The 15,838-nt window shown below is 39.8% G+C and overlaps 1 long non-coding RNA gene across 1 annotated transcript; it reads right to left on the minus strand.

The window, feature by feature from the left end:
* Positions 1–4,345: 4,345 nt before the first annotated feature.
* Positions 4,346–4,684, minus strand: LOC126419287 (uncharacterized). Its single transcript, XR_007575957.1, has 2 exons — positions 4,569–4,684; positions 4,346–4,473 (listed from the first exon to the last, which is right to left on the minus strand). It is a non-coding gene; the product is annotated as an uncharacterized LOC126419287 (long non-coding RNA).
* Between the last annotated feature and the right edge of the window lie 11,154 nt (positions 4,685–15,838).

Here is a 15,838-nt window from a genome sequence, read left to right on the forward strand (position 1 = left end):
GGCATGTCCAATGTTCGCGCAATTCTCCATGCACTACACGCTTGCACACCACCACTCATCTCCTGCAGCATTCCTGTGGCCACTGCTTCCACAGTTCGTTTTTTACCTCTACTGGGTTGCAAACCAAAAGAACCCATCTTTTTGAATGTTCGAATCATTTTCTCCAGACGCATGGCAGTCATCTGACCAACGCATTTTTCACACCCTCCATTGTCCGGAACTTCTGCAGAGTGACGCGTGCACAGTCATCATTCTTCTAATACAGCTTTACAAGCAGAGCACCATGCTGCATCGAGACAGTCATGGCGAACGCCACAGACGCGAAACGAGGAAAAGCCGTGTACCCGGCGTGTTTATACCAACTTCAATGGGTCGTGCGCATGAAAGTGTTCTCATTTATGTATTCTGAAACATACCGCGCCATCTACTGATCAATTTTCACACATTTTGTTTTTGATTCTGCCATACTTTTTCCTCCTCCTCTGATAACATTCCGTTGCAATTTGACGTCATTCTGACCAGTGGTGTTATTTCTACAGCGTTTTGGAAGTTTAACTTTAATTATAAGCACCCTGTATGTCCAACGAAATGGAGGTTGGGTTTAGGGGATGGATGTAGGGCGCAGCCGACTTGGACGAACTGATGCAGCACACTGAAAAAGAAATCAACGAACAACGGAATGTGCTGTCATCACATGTCCCTTCCCCTCTGCACAAACCCCTCGGCAACATTCTATATCGGAACTAGTTTCTTAATTGAGTACTGTCCAGGTGAGTAGATTTGGCGCTAGTTTGCCCTTTGGGCTATTAATGATAGAATTTTGAGCAATTTTTTTAAAGACATGTAACCACCGCCATTTGGGCGACATTTCTGTTGACCAATGCGATTTTTGGGCGACACTTGCAAATCCAAGTGTATTTTTATGCACTGATTTTAGCTTAATGTCATTTGTAATGATATTTGCCGCTACGCTGCCTCACAAAATAATGAAATATTTCAACCCTAGTGTTCTAACAGTCCTAAATAGCGACTCCAGTGTTAACATTAAACTGCTATAGACAGGTATTGGGCTATTGTAGTAGAGTGTACATATTCTTAACTTACCATATCGCTAAAGGAAGAATCATAATGGGTTTCCCTCTTCTTTCTTGTTACCAACATATCCACAAGCGAAACTATCACAACAGCACACAGCACAAAAACAACAAACGGCAGCACTTGCACTAGATTCAGTTGCAAGTAAGAACTGAACTATTTAATAAAATAACAAATGGCTCAAGTTAGGTCAACAATGTACAGTAGTTGATCTAAGTGTGAACGGACAATAGCCAATATTGCTATCGATATCTCGACAGTTAAATTCTATCGACGGCCTTGTTGACTACTGATAGTGCGTATTCCTTTTTCGTCGTATGACTGAAACTCAAAATATCTTTCAGTTGCTTTACATGCAACAAAAGGGCGTGTAATTTCACTTAGGTGATAAGGAGGGGGTCTGGACCCCCTGTACCTCCTCCTCCCTTTGGCTACGACCTTGCACACAGTACAAATTAATACACCTTCTACAAATGAAAATAAATGTAACATAATATTCTACTTTAAACTAGGGCCTGACAGTTGTTACCTATTACCCATTTAGTTCCATTATGATGGACATAGAGGCATTATGGGCAAAAATTTAAACGAATTGCAGATCGTGCCCTGGTAAAATAAGTTCGAATAAGTGGATTAAGAATGGAGAAGACCGACCGTGGTTTAACAGCGAAATTCGAAAAATACCGATGAAGCAAAGCCTCTTGCACTCTCGGATAAAAGAAAACGCGCAAATGACGACAGGCTACTGTATTTATTGTATGTTAACCAGGGTCCTAGAAACGACGGAGAGGCTCCATCCCCATCGTAGCTGCAGTGGTACACAACCCCGCGATGACTACCGCAGACCACTTCACCCCTCCACCGCCCCACACCGAATCCAGGGTTATTGTGCAGTTCGGCCCCCAGTGGACCCCCCAGGAAACGTCTCACACCAGACGAGTGTAGCCCCCATGTTTGCGTGGTAGAGTAATGGCGGCATATGCATACGTGGAGAAATTGTTTGCACAGCAATCGCCGACATAATGTAACTAGGGCGGAATAAGGGGAACCAGCTCGCATTCGCCGAGGCAGATGGAAAACCGCCTAAAAACCATCCACAGACTGGGCGGTTCACCAGACTTCGACACAAATCCGCCGGGGGGGATTCGTGCTGGGGACCAGGCGCTCCTTCCCACCCAGAAAGCCGTGCATTAGACCGCACGGTCAACCGGGCGGGCTACGACAGGCTATAGATAGTAGAGATTCATGCCTCTGTAAAAAGATTAATGCACGAAACGTACAGCTACCACCATCGTAACTTAGCAAACGAGTTTGCCGAGAACCCGAGAAAATACTGGTCATACTTAAAATCGCTAACAATGAGAAAGGTTTAATCCACTCACTCATTGACCAGTGCGGTATGGCAGTAGAAGACAGCGAAACGAAAGCCAAAGTTTTAAATTTCCCCTTTAGGAAATTGTTCACACAGAGAATCGCACAAACATACCGTCGTTTGACTATCACACAGACTCCCGTATGAAGACATAGTAATAGGTATCTCTGGCATAGAGAAACAACTGAAAGAGTTGGAAACAAAACAGTTGTAAGGTTCGGATGGAATCCCAATTTGGTTTTAGACAGAGTAATCTGCGGCATTGACCCCTTACTTTACTTGCATTTATAGTGAATCTCTAGTCCAGCGCAGAGTTCCACATGAATGGAAAAAGACGTATATGAGAAGGGTACAGCAACACACCCGCAAAATTACAGACCAATGCCATTAACATCGGTTTGCTGCATAATTCTTCAACATACTCTCAGTGTGAATATAATAAATTTCCTTGAGACGGAACAGCTTCTGTCCATGAATCAGCACGGTTGTAGAAAGCGTCGCATGTGCGATTCTCAGCATACCGTTTTCTTACATGATGTCCTGCGAAGGGTAACAGGGAGATCCCATATTCCTAGGGTCCTGAAAAGCAAGATGGCAGAAACAACAACTGTTGAAATTCTTCACAGTAAATGATGACAGCCAAAACAGTTGCAGGATAAAGATTTATTAAAATTCTTTTATTAAAAGCATCACGTAATTTGGTGTCAAATGGCGTTCATCACACTGTTTAGTGAAGTCAATAGCCATACCTGTTTTCAGGATTTTAAATGAGATGCCCATGTATTTCATAACAGCCTTTGAAACCTGGGCAGGTACATATTTCAAGATTTTAAACATGGCTGAAACAGCAACTGCTGAAATTCTTCTTCATTTACCGTTCCGAAAAGCATTTGACACCATGCCCAGTGCAGATTATTAACGAAGGTACGACCATACAGAAAAGGTTCCCAGTTGTGTGAATGGCTCGAAAGCCTCTTAAGTAACAGAACCCAATACATTATCCTCGACTGCGACTGTTCATCAGAGAACAGGAGAACCTCAGGGGAGTGTGATAGAAATGCTCTTATTTTCTGTATACATAACTGACTTGGCGGACAGGGTGAGCAGCAGCCTGTGATTGATTAATGATGACGCTGCAGTGTACGGGACAGTGACGTCGTTGAACTCTAGAGGAGGATGCAAGGTCACTTAGACAATATTTCTAGTTGGTGACCAATGGCAGCTAGTTCTAACTGCAGGAAAATCTAAGTCAATGCAGATGAGGAGGAAAAATAAACCCATAATGTTCGAATACAGCGTTAGTAGAGTTCTACTTGACAGAGTCATGTCAATTAAATATCTAGGCGTAATGCTACAAAGCGATAAGATATGGAAAGAGCATGTAAGGATTGTAGTATAGAAGGCGAATGGTTGACTTCAGTTTATTGGAAGAAGTTTAAGGAAAGTGTGGATCAACTGTGAAGGTGGCCACATGTAAAGCCCTATTATGACCCATTCTTGAGTATTGCTTGAGTGTTTGGGGATTCTAAGGTCGAATTAAAGGAAGACATCGAAGCAATTCAGAGGCAGGCTGCTAAATTTGTTACCAGAAGGTTCGATCAACACGCAGGTATACGGAGATGCCTCGAGAACTCAGATGGGAACCCCTGGAGGGGAGGCTATGCTTTTTTCGAGAACGCTATCAAGGAAATTTAGAGACAGGCATTTGAAGCTGACAGCAGAATGATTCTACTGCTATGAACGTAAAGTTCAAGTAAGCACGACGAAGATAAGAGAACTTAGGACTCTCATGGAGGCATACAGATAATCTTTTTCACTTGCTCTGTTTGCAAGAGGAACAGGAACTGGAATCATTGGAGGAATGAATTAAACAACGCCTTCAGTCACAAATTTTTCGTGTTTATTAACAATACGATGCATTTCGGACCCTGTGGGTCCATAGTCAGGTGTAATTTGTCTTAATACACGTTTTATTTCTTCTCCTGAATCAGGTGAAATGCATATTCCTATCACGAAAAGGTTTAATGTTAGGTTATGTATTTCGTAATTCGAATGCGGAAAATGTGCGCAAAATAGTGGAAAATGGACAGTGTTAACTTACCCCATAATCCAAGGAATGCATTTTTAACGTTTTAGCACCGGCAAATATTCTTTTCTCCGTCGTTTTAGTACATGTTACTTCATCCAAGAGGCACATTTGTACACACATGTTTATAAACACTTCACAGATGTTTATGTACATGGTGTTGTCAAAGATGAATTTATTTGTAGTGCTGAAGATATAATTATTAAACGATTGACATATGCAAGATATCACTTTAGAGCAGGTCTTTAAAATTACTGAAATAGCTATGGCTCACGAAATCTGTTTGTTCATTTAACATAGATTCTTGTTTTTTGATTTTGTGGCTTCGTTATGTAGTAGTATCAAATTGTTTTCTAGGCTGTTGATGACATGTTTCGTTTCCAACATATGTTGTGCAATGACTGATTTTTCGAAATTCTTGAGCCTGAAAACATTTACATGATCTTGAAAACGGGCCTTAAAGTTTTTGCCTGTTTTCCCTACATAGTAGGCAGGAGAACTGGGCCATGATACTTTGTAAACTCCGCTGTAGTTGTACGTTTGTGTATTTGAGTTTACGTTATGGATGGGTAAGTTTCCTAACTTATTATTGGTTGAGAATGCAACTGTTTCATTTGTTTTTCTGAAAAATTTGGCGATTTTTTGTGATATGGGGCCCAGGTATGCGATACTGGCGAATATTTTCTCTTCTTCACACTATGTCCATTCGTTGTCTTGCTTTTGTGTATTTGTCTGCTTATATTGTCAATTGTTTTTGCTGTGTAGCCATTACTTATGGCAATGCTCTGTATTCTATCTATCTCAAATCTTGGCGGTGTTTTCTTCTAAATCAAGGGAGTGTACTCTGTGTAGCATGGACATAAATGCAGCACGTTTCTGTATGGTGGGATGGCATGATGAGTTGTCCAGCCTTATGTCTGCGTATGTGCGTTTTCTGTGTATGCTTAACTTATGTTTTTGTTGGTGATTGGTGATTTTAAGATGCAGGAAGTTTATGCCTTTGTTGTCCTCAGGTTCTATTGTGAATTTTATATTTTTGTGGAAAGAATTGAAAACTGCTAGTAGTTCTTTGAGCTCATCTTTTGTTCCATCAAATAGCAGCAAGATGTCATCAACATATCTCCAGTAATATACAATTTTACTTTTGAGTCTATTGTCTTCATTAAAGAACTTTCTTTCCAGATGCTTGAGAAATATGCCCATGGCAAGACCCTCATTCTGTTTGTGAACTTTCCCATTAAGTGTACAGTAATTGTGAGACAATATTAGCTGTAACATGACCTTGACTTCTGATATTTACTATTTCTATCTAGAGCTTTTTGTCATGTGACTGTTTTGTTATACCAATAGCCATTTGAGGTCTATAAAGATCTGCACACCTTGTGACGTAGGAACTGGGAGGGTGACTTTTTCGGTCTCTAGGTAAGCAACATTTCCATAACGGAACTCTCACCATCAACATCCTTCTTAATAGGAAGGTGTACACATGTAGATGACTTGGCTCTGAGCACTATGCAACTTAACTTTGGAGGTCATCAGTCGCCTAGAACTTAGAACTAATTAAACCTAACTAACCTAAGGACATCACACACATCCATGCCCAAGGCAGGATTCGAACCTGCGACTGTAGCGGTCGCTCAGCTCCAGACTGTAGCGCCTAGAACCGCACGGCCACTCCGGCCGGCACACATGTAGATGTTTCGTCACTCAGTCCATTGGCAGCTTCATATCATTTTATTGTAATACTGAGTTTCTTGGCATGTAATCTTTCTGTCCTTCTGAGGTAGGCATTGTCCAGAATATTTTGACTGTCAAAGTCAGAGTAATCCAATACTCAGGAAATAAGCATAGGGGAGAGGCTGCAGGAATCCTGCTTCACCGTTCTAAGCCAAGTCCTTGCATTGCCTTTCTTTAATCTGTTATGAAGGGCCAAGTTGGTACCTGCGTCATGTGGATGACTGTGAAGAGTGTTTGTACAGTGTAGTGTTGAGTTTGTTTTCTTATGGATGAAAGAAAGGTATAGGATGAAACCCTGTGCCAGCACCTTTCCTGCTCCTCTAGAATAGCACCAGGGGAGCAGTCAAGCTTAATGTATCCTTCCACCACATGGATCATGACTAACAATCTCCCATGCTCTCACTTCACAAGACACTGATGAGAGGTTTGGAACTTAATCCAAGACATTGGCGCAAGGACAAATGGTCAGAAAGTTTATGTCACCCCTCTTTTCCCCTTGCCAGTCAAATACTGGAAGTGAAATTTTTCTAGCACTAGAAATCGAGCCAGCTCATCTTCAAATCCAGGATCACTGCACAATTGTTTGTTAATGACCTCGACTGCGAAGGTGAGTCATTCTGGCTGTAGAAATGTAAATTTAATTTATTATTTCTCATGGTATAGGTGGCACATAATATTTAATTTTTTAAGGATGATGCCACTTTTGGTCCGTCTCTGTAATCAACTGGCCAACACATCTAACTCTCACGTAGAGGACCATGGTTCAAATACTGGTATTGGCAGGGAACTTTCCGAAGTGGGAGTACTGGAACAGGCTGTAATCATGATGACAGTTGAAGATCTACTTGCATGAGAAGTGGTGGGTCTAAGGTCTGAAAAGTCAACAATGGCCAGGAGAGTGTTGTACTGACACCATGTCCCTCAACACCACATTCGCATGGTGCTGTAAGGCAGAGGTTGACATGGCGGCCAGTCGACATCACATAATCTTACGGAGTGTAGTTTTTAGATGTCATTTCTGAGATTTTACTTCATTTTTTACTCATTCATGCTTAACTTGCTTTTGACACACCAATTCATTATTTCAATGTCGGCAAGAATGGACAGTGCACATGCCTCTTGGAAAAATGCAACATCGTTGCTCAAGAAACTACATGTTGAAAATAAATTGATGATTCATCTGCTTACTGCCATTATCCAGTTACTTATTGTTATTGACTTGTTCCACATGTGTAGGGTGACCAGATGCAATTGTTTAAAAAGGAGGACAAACAGCTTCTAAAAGGAGGACAAAGGAAGAAAAAAGAGGACACATCAAACAGGTCAACTACAGATGAGGATAACACCCATCAGTTTTGGACAAGTCACGTGACTGCCGGGAACTACCAGTAAAACTAGTAGTTAATTGTTACTGGTGGTCAGGTGGTGATTCCCAGAGCAATATTTTTGTATTTTAAATTAAAAACATTGATTGTGGTGAGAGTGTGGCATCAATTGTTTTTATATTTATGCATAGTTTTAAGATTTAACAAAGACGGCTGCCTAAACGCCACTTCTGATTGGCTACTTTCATGTGATTTGTCCAAAGCTGATGGGTGTTATCCTCACCTGCAGTATTCTCCATCAAATATACGTTCAATTCTTACAAATGAATTTATTTTTTATAGACATAACATACATACATTCCTTAACAATTATTGATACTTCTCAGAGGAACCAACTTTTTCCAGAAGTTTAGGCATACTTAACAGATAATTGTAAAACGACAAACACGAAATTTCTTTTAAATTATATTGGACCATCAACAGACCTTTCACTGATTCAAGGTTTAATCTATTCCTCTCATCAGTCCACTGTGTTTATAGGTCGCTCCACGATAAAATCGACGATCCTGGTGCCACCTACTAACACCATCTTTGTGCGTGTTTATCATGAAGGCTGTGCCAATAGTTAAAGTATTTAACTATCCGCCCAGACCCCGGACAAAGAGCTAAAAAGGAGGACATGTCCAGATTAATCCGGACGTCTGGTCACCCTGCACATGTGGGTACTAGAAGAAAGATATAATGGAACAGACAGTGTACTAAATGCAATGCCCATTTGTGAAATATCAATATTCATGTATTGATTGTTTGGATTCGTTTTTTAAACTGAAGGTAAATATCTAAGGGTGTGTGCCAGTTGTTTCAGAAAACGTTGAAAATTATTTTCTAACTACAGGCACGTATCTTCTGACAACAGATGTTCCCTCATTTTCGAGGCCTTGCATATGATGAATGTCACACACTGCAATGTCCCTGAGACAATTACAAAAATATTTTCATCCATCTCCAAAGAATGAGGTTTCTTAACAAAAAAATGGGATTTTAAATTAATTAGCATTTTGTAACATCAGTTCCAGTCTACTATAAAGTTATTCATTACTCTTGCCGATTTTATAACTCATTTTACATATGTTTTACGCGAATTTTACGTCATATCGAAATAGTTCGTGGGTGAAGCGCCGGATGACAGGTGTGCTGACATTAACTACACCAGCAGAAGCTGAAGAATAACAATTTTACGTCATATTATCGATACTTGCAGGTGATTTTATTTATACCGTTCTCGGTATTTTGATCAGAAAAATTCGGACCCTGTTTTTACCTGACCTGTTTCATATTCAGATACTAAATGAATTCTCACTAGGGGTAGCAGCTCCCTCTGCAGGTGTTCCCTGGTATCCCACAGGGGAAACAGCTCTCTATGCTTCTTTATGTGCTGTTACTGGGGCCATTGCTATTGTTTTTAACGATGTGTTATCAGGTATTTCAATGTCTGATCAAACACTAGTTATAAGAGCGTATGCTGATGATGTCACGGTCCTAACAAGAAATTAAGACGAGGCTCTGCCCATCTCATGTGAGTACAGTGAAAGCTGATACAATTGGGAGATGGGAATATACTACGAATGGTCTACACCTGCATAGGAGACGGAAAGATAGGTTTGCTGAGCTTCTTGCAGATAATGTATGGGGGGCCAACCTGCAGTTACTGGTGTCAGAGTGGCACCTTTTTAGGTTACAATCAGGATTCAGACACCCTGTTTTGAAAGTAGTGAAAATAACAGAAGAGCCCACAAAATGTTTACAAATGCACAGAAAAGTAAAATTAGCTTATTTCATCAAAATATTAGAGAACTGAGTAATAAGGCAGAAGAGATTCTAGTCTGTTTGGAAAATTTTGAGCGCACTGAAAAGATTGACATCCAGTGCCTGTCTGTGCACTGCGTAACCACAGGGTTAGATAACTTATACTTAAAAGATCACACTATTGCAGCTTACTCATGCAGAAATAACATAAGAAAATGAGGAGTTATTACATACATTAAGACAGAACGAGAGTTCAAAAGCACTGGGACAAGTACATTTTGCAGTGAGCAGCACACAGAAATGTGTGCTTGTGAATTAAGGCTGAAAAATAGTTAACATTTAATTTTAACTGTATATCGACATCCACTCGGAAATTTTGAACTATTTGTGAGGTATCTGTATTCCTTACTGTGCTCTGTGCCCAACAGCAGAAAGCATTTAATAGTCCGTGGTGATTTCACAGATGGATAAAGACTCATTTACATTTACATTTGATAATGTTTTCTTAGATGAAAGTCAGAATAAGAAAATAACTGTTAACCCAGTAACATATGTTCTCTCTGATCATAATGCACAGTTAGTTAGGATAAACAACATAGTACCTTACAGTATGGGTACTCCTTAGTGAAAATCAGATTAATGACTACAGATTAATGACTACAGGGCACATATTTTTAAGAATAATCTGTTCCATGTTAAATCCCTATCATCATTTGAAAATAGCTTTCTCCATACGCTAATCATAAATGACACTAAACAACTATGTAAAAATCCATGGATCACTTGAGGAATTGATATATCTTGTCAAAAGAAAAGGGACATGTTTCTTTTGGCAAGAACATGTATGAATCAGGCAAATGTTGCACACTACAAAAATATCCGTGATTACTAAGAAAGCTTATTGAAAACTCAAAGGACATGTACACAATGTCAGAAATCAGTACTTCTGGCAACTGACGTAAGGCCATATAAAATGTACTGAAACTAGAGGCAGGACAACCCATCACAGAAGAAGACAGGACCACTACTGAACTGAGTGGATAGGCTACAAATGATGAGTCACAGGCAACAAATCCATTTAACAATGATTTCTTATATATAGTAAAAAGCTTAGGGACAAACAGTTAAAGAGCAATATCACAGCAGTATATTGAAAACTTAACTTTCTAAAAACTCAGTCACATGAATGTATCCTGAAATTAAGAAAATTATAGTTTCTCTCAAAAATAAAAGCTCATCTGATTTTGATACTGTTTCCAATAGAGTACTAAAAATTGTTCCTATGTAATAATCGCAGTCTTAACTGAAATATGTAATGCATCACTAACTCAAGACATTTTTCCAGAGAGACTGAAATGTGCTGTTGTTAAACCCTCTTTAAGAAAGGTGATAACAGAGATGTCAACAACTGCAGATCTGTTTCACTGTTGACACAATTCGCCAAAATTTTTGAGATGATGATGATTTTAAAATAGTATCTCCCCTTGGCAACAATAGTATCCTTAGCAAGTCACAGTTAAGGGTTTCAGAAGGGTTGCTCTACTGAGAATGCCATTTACTTGTTCAATCACCATATTTTACAAGCATTAAAAAAGGAAATAGCGCCAGTTGCTACTTCCTGCGATGTGTCTAAGGTATTAGACTGTGTGAATCACAGCATTCTCGTACATAAATTCGCGTTTCGTGGGACTGATCGTAAGCCAACCAATGGATAATGTTATATCTAATCAGAAGAACATAGAAAATAGTATTTAGTAATCAAACAGTATAGTGCAGGGACACAATTCTGACTGGGGAGAAGTCACATATGGGGTTCCCCACGGTTCAATCTTAGGTTCACTAGTTCAACATCTACATCTACATGGATACTCTGCAGATAATATTTAAGTGACTGGCGGAGGGTTCATCGAACCACCTTCACAATTCTCTATGATTAAAATCTCGTATAGTGCACGGAAAAAGCGAACACCTACATCATTCCACGTGAGCTCTTATTTCCCTTATTTTAGTATGGTAATTGTTTCTCCCTATTTAGGTCGGCGACAACGTAATATTTTCACATTGGGAGGAGAAAGTTGGTGATTGAAATTTCGTGAGAAGATTAGACCGCGACGAAAAACACCTTTCTTTTAGTGATGTCCACCCCAAATCCTTTACCATTTCAGCAACACTCTCCCCTGTTTTGCGACAGTAGAAAACGAGCTGCCCTTCTTTGAACTTTTTCAATGTACTCCATCAATCCAATCTGGTAAGGACCCCACACTGCACAGCAATATTCTGAAAGATGACGGACAAGTGTAGTGTAGGCAGTCTGTTTAGTAGATCTGTTACATTTTCTGTCATGCCAATAAAAGGCAGTCTCTGGTTAGCCTTCCCCACAACATTTTCTGTGTGTTCCTTCCAATTTAAGTTGTTTGTAACTGTAATTCCTAGATACTAAGTTGAATTTACGGCCTTTAGATTTGACTGATTTATCGTGTAACTGAAGTTTAATGAATTCCTTTTAGCACTCACGTGGATGACCGCACTTTTCGTTATTGAGAGTGAATTGCCAATTTTCGCACCATGTAAGTATCTTTTGTAAATCGTTTTGCAATTTGTTTTAATCTTCTGATGACTTTACTAGGCAATAAACGACAGCGTCATTTGCAAATAACTTAAGACGGCTGCTCATATTGTCTCCCAAATCGTTTGTATTGGATAAGGAACAGCAAAGGAACTATGATGCTACCTTGGGGAAGGCCAAAAATCACTTCTGTTTTACTCGATGACTTTCTGTTAGTTGCTACGAACTGTGACCTCTCTGACAGGAAATCACGAATCCCGTCACATAACTGAAATGATATTCCATAAGCACGCAATTTCACTACAAGCCGCTTGTGTGGTACAGTGTCAACAGCCTTCTGGAAATCCAGAAGTACTCAATCAATTTCAAATCCCTTGTCAAGAGCACTCGGCACTTCGTGCGAGTAAAGAGTTAATTGTGTTTCATAAGAACAATGTTTTCTTAATCCATGTTGACTGTGTGTCAATAGACTGTTTTCTTTAGGTAATTATTAGGTTCGACCCAATATATGATTCAAAATCCTGATGCATATCGATGTTAATGATATGGGCCTGTAATTTAGTAAATTACTCCTCCTACCTTTCTTCAATATTGGTGTGACCTATACACCTTTTCAGTCTTAGGGTACAGGTCTCTCGTCGAACGAACGGTTGTATATGATTGTTAAGTATGGAGCTATTGTGTCAGCATACTCTGAAAGGAATCTAACTGGTGCGCAATCTGGGCCGGAAGACTTGCTTTTGTTACGTGATTTAAGTTGCTTCGGTACTCTGAGGATATCTACTTCAATGTTACTCATGTTGGCAGCTGTTCTTGATTCGAATTCTAGAGTATCTACTTCGTCTTCTTTGGTGAAGGAATTTCGGAAGACTATGTTTAGTATGTCAGCTTTGGTAGCACTGTCTTCGACAGTATCTCCATTGCTACCACGCAGAGAAGGCTTCGATTGTGTCTTGCTGCTAGCATACTTGATATACGAGCAGGACCTCTTCGGATTTTCTGCCAGGTTTCGAGACAAAGTTTCGTTGTAGAAACTATTATAAGAATCTCGCATTGCAATCCGCTGTAAATTTCGAGTTTCTGTAAAAGATCGCCAATCTTAGAGATTTTGCGTCCGTTTAAATTTGGCACGTCTTTTTCGTTGTTTCTGAAACAGTGTTCTGACCCGTTTTGTGTACCAAGGAGGATCAGCTTCGTCGTTTGTTAATTTATTTGGTATAAATCTCTCAATTGCTGCCGATACTGTTTCTTTGAATTCAAGCCATATCTGGTCTACATTTACATCGTTAATTTGGAAGAGGTGGAGATTGTCTCTCAGGAAGGCGTCAAGTGAATTTTTATCTGCTTTTTTGAATAGGTATATTTTTCGTTTATTTTTGGAGGATTTGGAGGTTGCAGTATTCAATCTCACTACGTCAGCCCTGTGTTCATAATACCTGTACCCGTTTTGATGCTCGTTATTAGCTCAGGATTATTTGTTTTTAGAATGTCAGGTGTGTTCTCACAACTGTTTACCATTCGCTTGTGGTCATGAACGAACTGTTCGAAATAACTTTCAGAGAATGCGTGTGGCATAATTTTGGATGATGTTTTATGTGTACCTCCGGAATTAAACATGTATTTTCGCCAACATATTGAGGGTGAATTAAAGTCACCACCAACTATAATTGCATGAGTCGGGTAGGCCTACATATTTGAAATCAAACTTAAGTTTTCTTTGAACCTTCCAGCAACTGTATCATCTGAGTTAGGAGGTCGGTAAAATGATCCAATCAATATTTTATTCCAGTGTCCAAGAATGACCTTTGAACATACTAACTCACAGCTACTACCTACTTCAATTTCGCGACAAGGTAAACTGTTTCTAATAAATTGCTTCTAACAGCAACAAACATGCCACTGCCAACTGTGTTCCTTTCGGAACAACGTCAGGTTCTTCGCAAAAACTTCGACTGAACTTATTTCTGCCTTTAGCCAGCTTTCAGTGCCTATAATGATTTGAGCATCAGTGCTTTCTATTAGTGGTTGGAGCTCTGATACTTTCCCAACACAGCTAAGACAATTTACAACTGTTATACCGATGGTTCCTGTATCAACGTCTTTCCTGTGTTTGGCCTGCACCCTTTGTGACTGAAGCCCTTTTTGTGTTTTCCCGAGACCCTTTAACCCAAAAAAATATCCCAGTGCACGCCACACAGTTCCCGCTACCCATGTAGCCGCCTCTTGCGTGAAGTGGACTCCTCACCTATTCGGCAGAACCTGAAAACCAACTACTCCATGGTGCAAGTCAAGGAATCTGCAGCCTACATAGTCACAGAACCGTCTGAGGCTCTGATTCAGATCCTCCACTGAGCTCTGTGCCACAGGTCCACCATCGGTTCTGTTGACTATGCTGCAAATGGCCAGCTCTGCTTTCATGTCACAAGCAGACTGGCAGCCTTTACCACTTCTGTTACCAACATGAACAACCACCCGCAGTTGGCTGCACCCTGTTCTCTTCATGGCATCTGGAAGCACCTGTTCCACATCTGGAATGACTCCACCTGGTATGCACACATAGTGAACATTGGCTTTCTTCCCCTTCTTGGCAGCTGTGACCCTAAGGTGCCCCATAACGCACTTAGCATTGGATCTCCCTTCTGTCCCTTATACAATAAACGATCTTCCATCTAATATACAACAAACAAAATTAGTTCTTTTTGCAGATGAAACTAGTATTATAATCAATCGAACCATACAAAAACAGAGGAAATGGTAAACAAAATTTTTTAAACTATCATTGACAAGTTTTCGGTAAATGTGTTTTTTTGACATTTTTGAATATGGGTGGCGGGAGTGGTCGAGCGGTTAGAGACGCTTCAGTCTGGAACCGTGGGACCGCTACGGTCGCAGGTTCGAATCCTGCCTCGTGCATGGATGTGTGTGAGGTCCTTAGGTTAGTTAGGTTTAAGTAGTTCTAAGTTCTAGGGGACTGATGACCTCAGATGTTAAGGCTCATAGCGCTCAGAGCCATTTGAACCATTTTGAGCCATTTGGATATGTGACCCCTTCCCAAGTAAAAATATTCTGGCTGTTGAAGGATTGTAAATAATATTACAAGTTCGTATTTGTTTCTGTTACATGTGTGCAAGTATCTTTGATGTATTTGTTCTTTGTATTAGAGATCTGTGAAGTTTTAAAATAAAAATATACTTTTACTGTTTACGTTAAGTTCTGTCACTTTAACAAATCTTTTAACAATCATTTAGAGGTTGTATATATATATATATATATATATATATATATATATATATATATATATATATATATATATATATATTCCTAACATGGTAGCAGATGAGCGTGGTTACGATTAACATTGATTTGATATATAAATGGGACGTTTTTAATAGTGTCAGAATCGACTAATTCAAGCAGACGGCTTGTGTCGTGATCACCATGTTTGCAGACAGTTTACGAAGTTATTCGACATGTTTGTAAGCGTTAACAGAAAATAGGGGCAAAACATCATGACTGAAGAAAAACAACAGGTTGAAAAATTAAATGGAGAAGAAAATTGAGCTACCTGGCGTATTATCATGAAGGCTGTCTTGGAATGTGACGCTCTTTACGATGTTGTATGTGGATCTTTTGTGTAACCGGAAACAAATGTTGAAGATTATGTAACGAAATTAAGTGCTTGGACGAAAGCGAATTCAAAAGCGAAGAAACGTCTTGTTTTGTCACTGGAAACAAAACCGCTACTTCGAGTAGCTACATAAGAAACTGCTAAAGATGTTTGGGATAAATTACACCAGATTTATGATATTCAGTCTGCTGAAAATATCGACTTGTTGCTACATGAGTTTCAC

The sequence above is a fragment of the Schistocerca serialis genome, chromosome 9, assembly GCF_023864345.2.
Source record: "Schistocerca serialis cubense isolate TAMUIC-IGC-003099 chromosome 9, iqSchSeri2.2, whole genome shotgun sequence".
NCBI lineage: Eukaryota > Metazoa > Arthropoda > Insecta > Orthoptera > Acrididae > Schistocerca > Schistocerca serialis.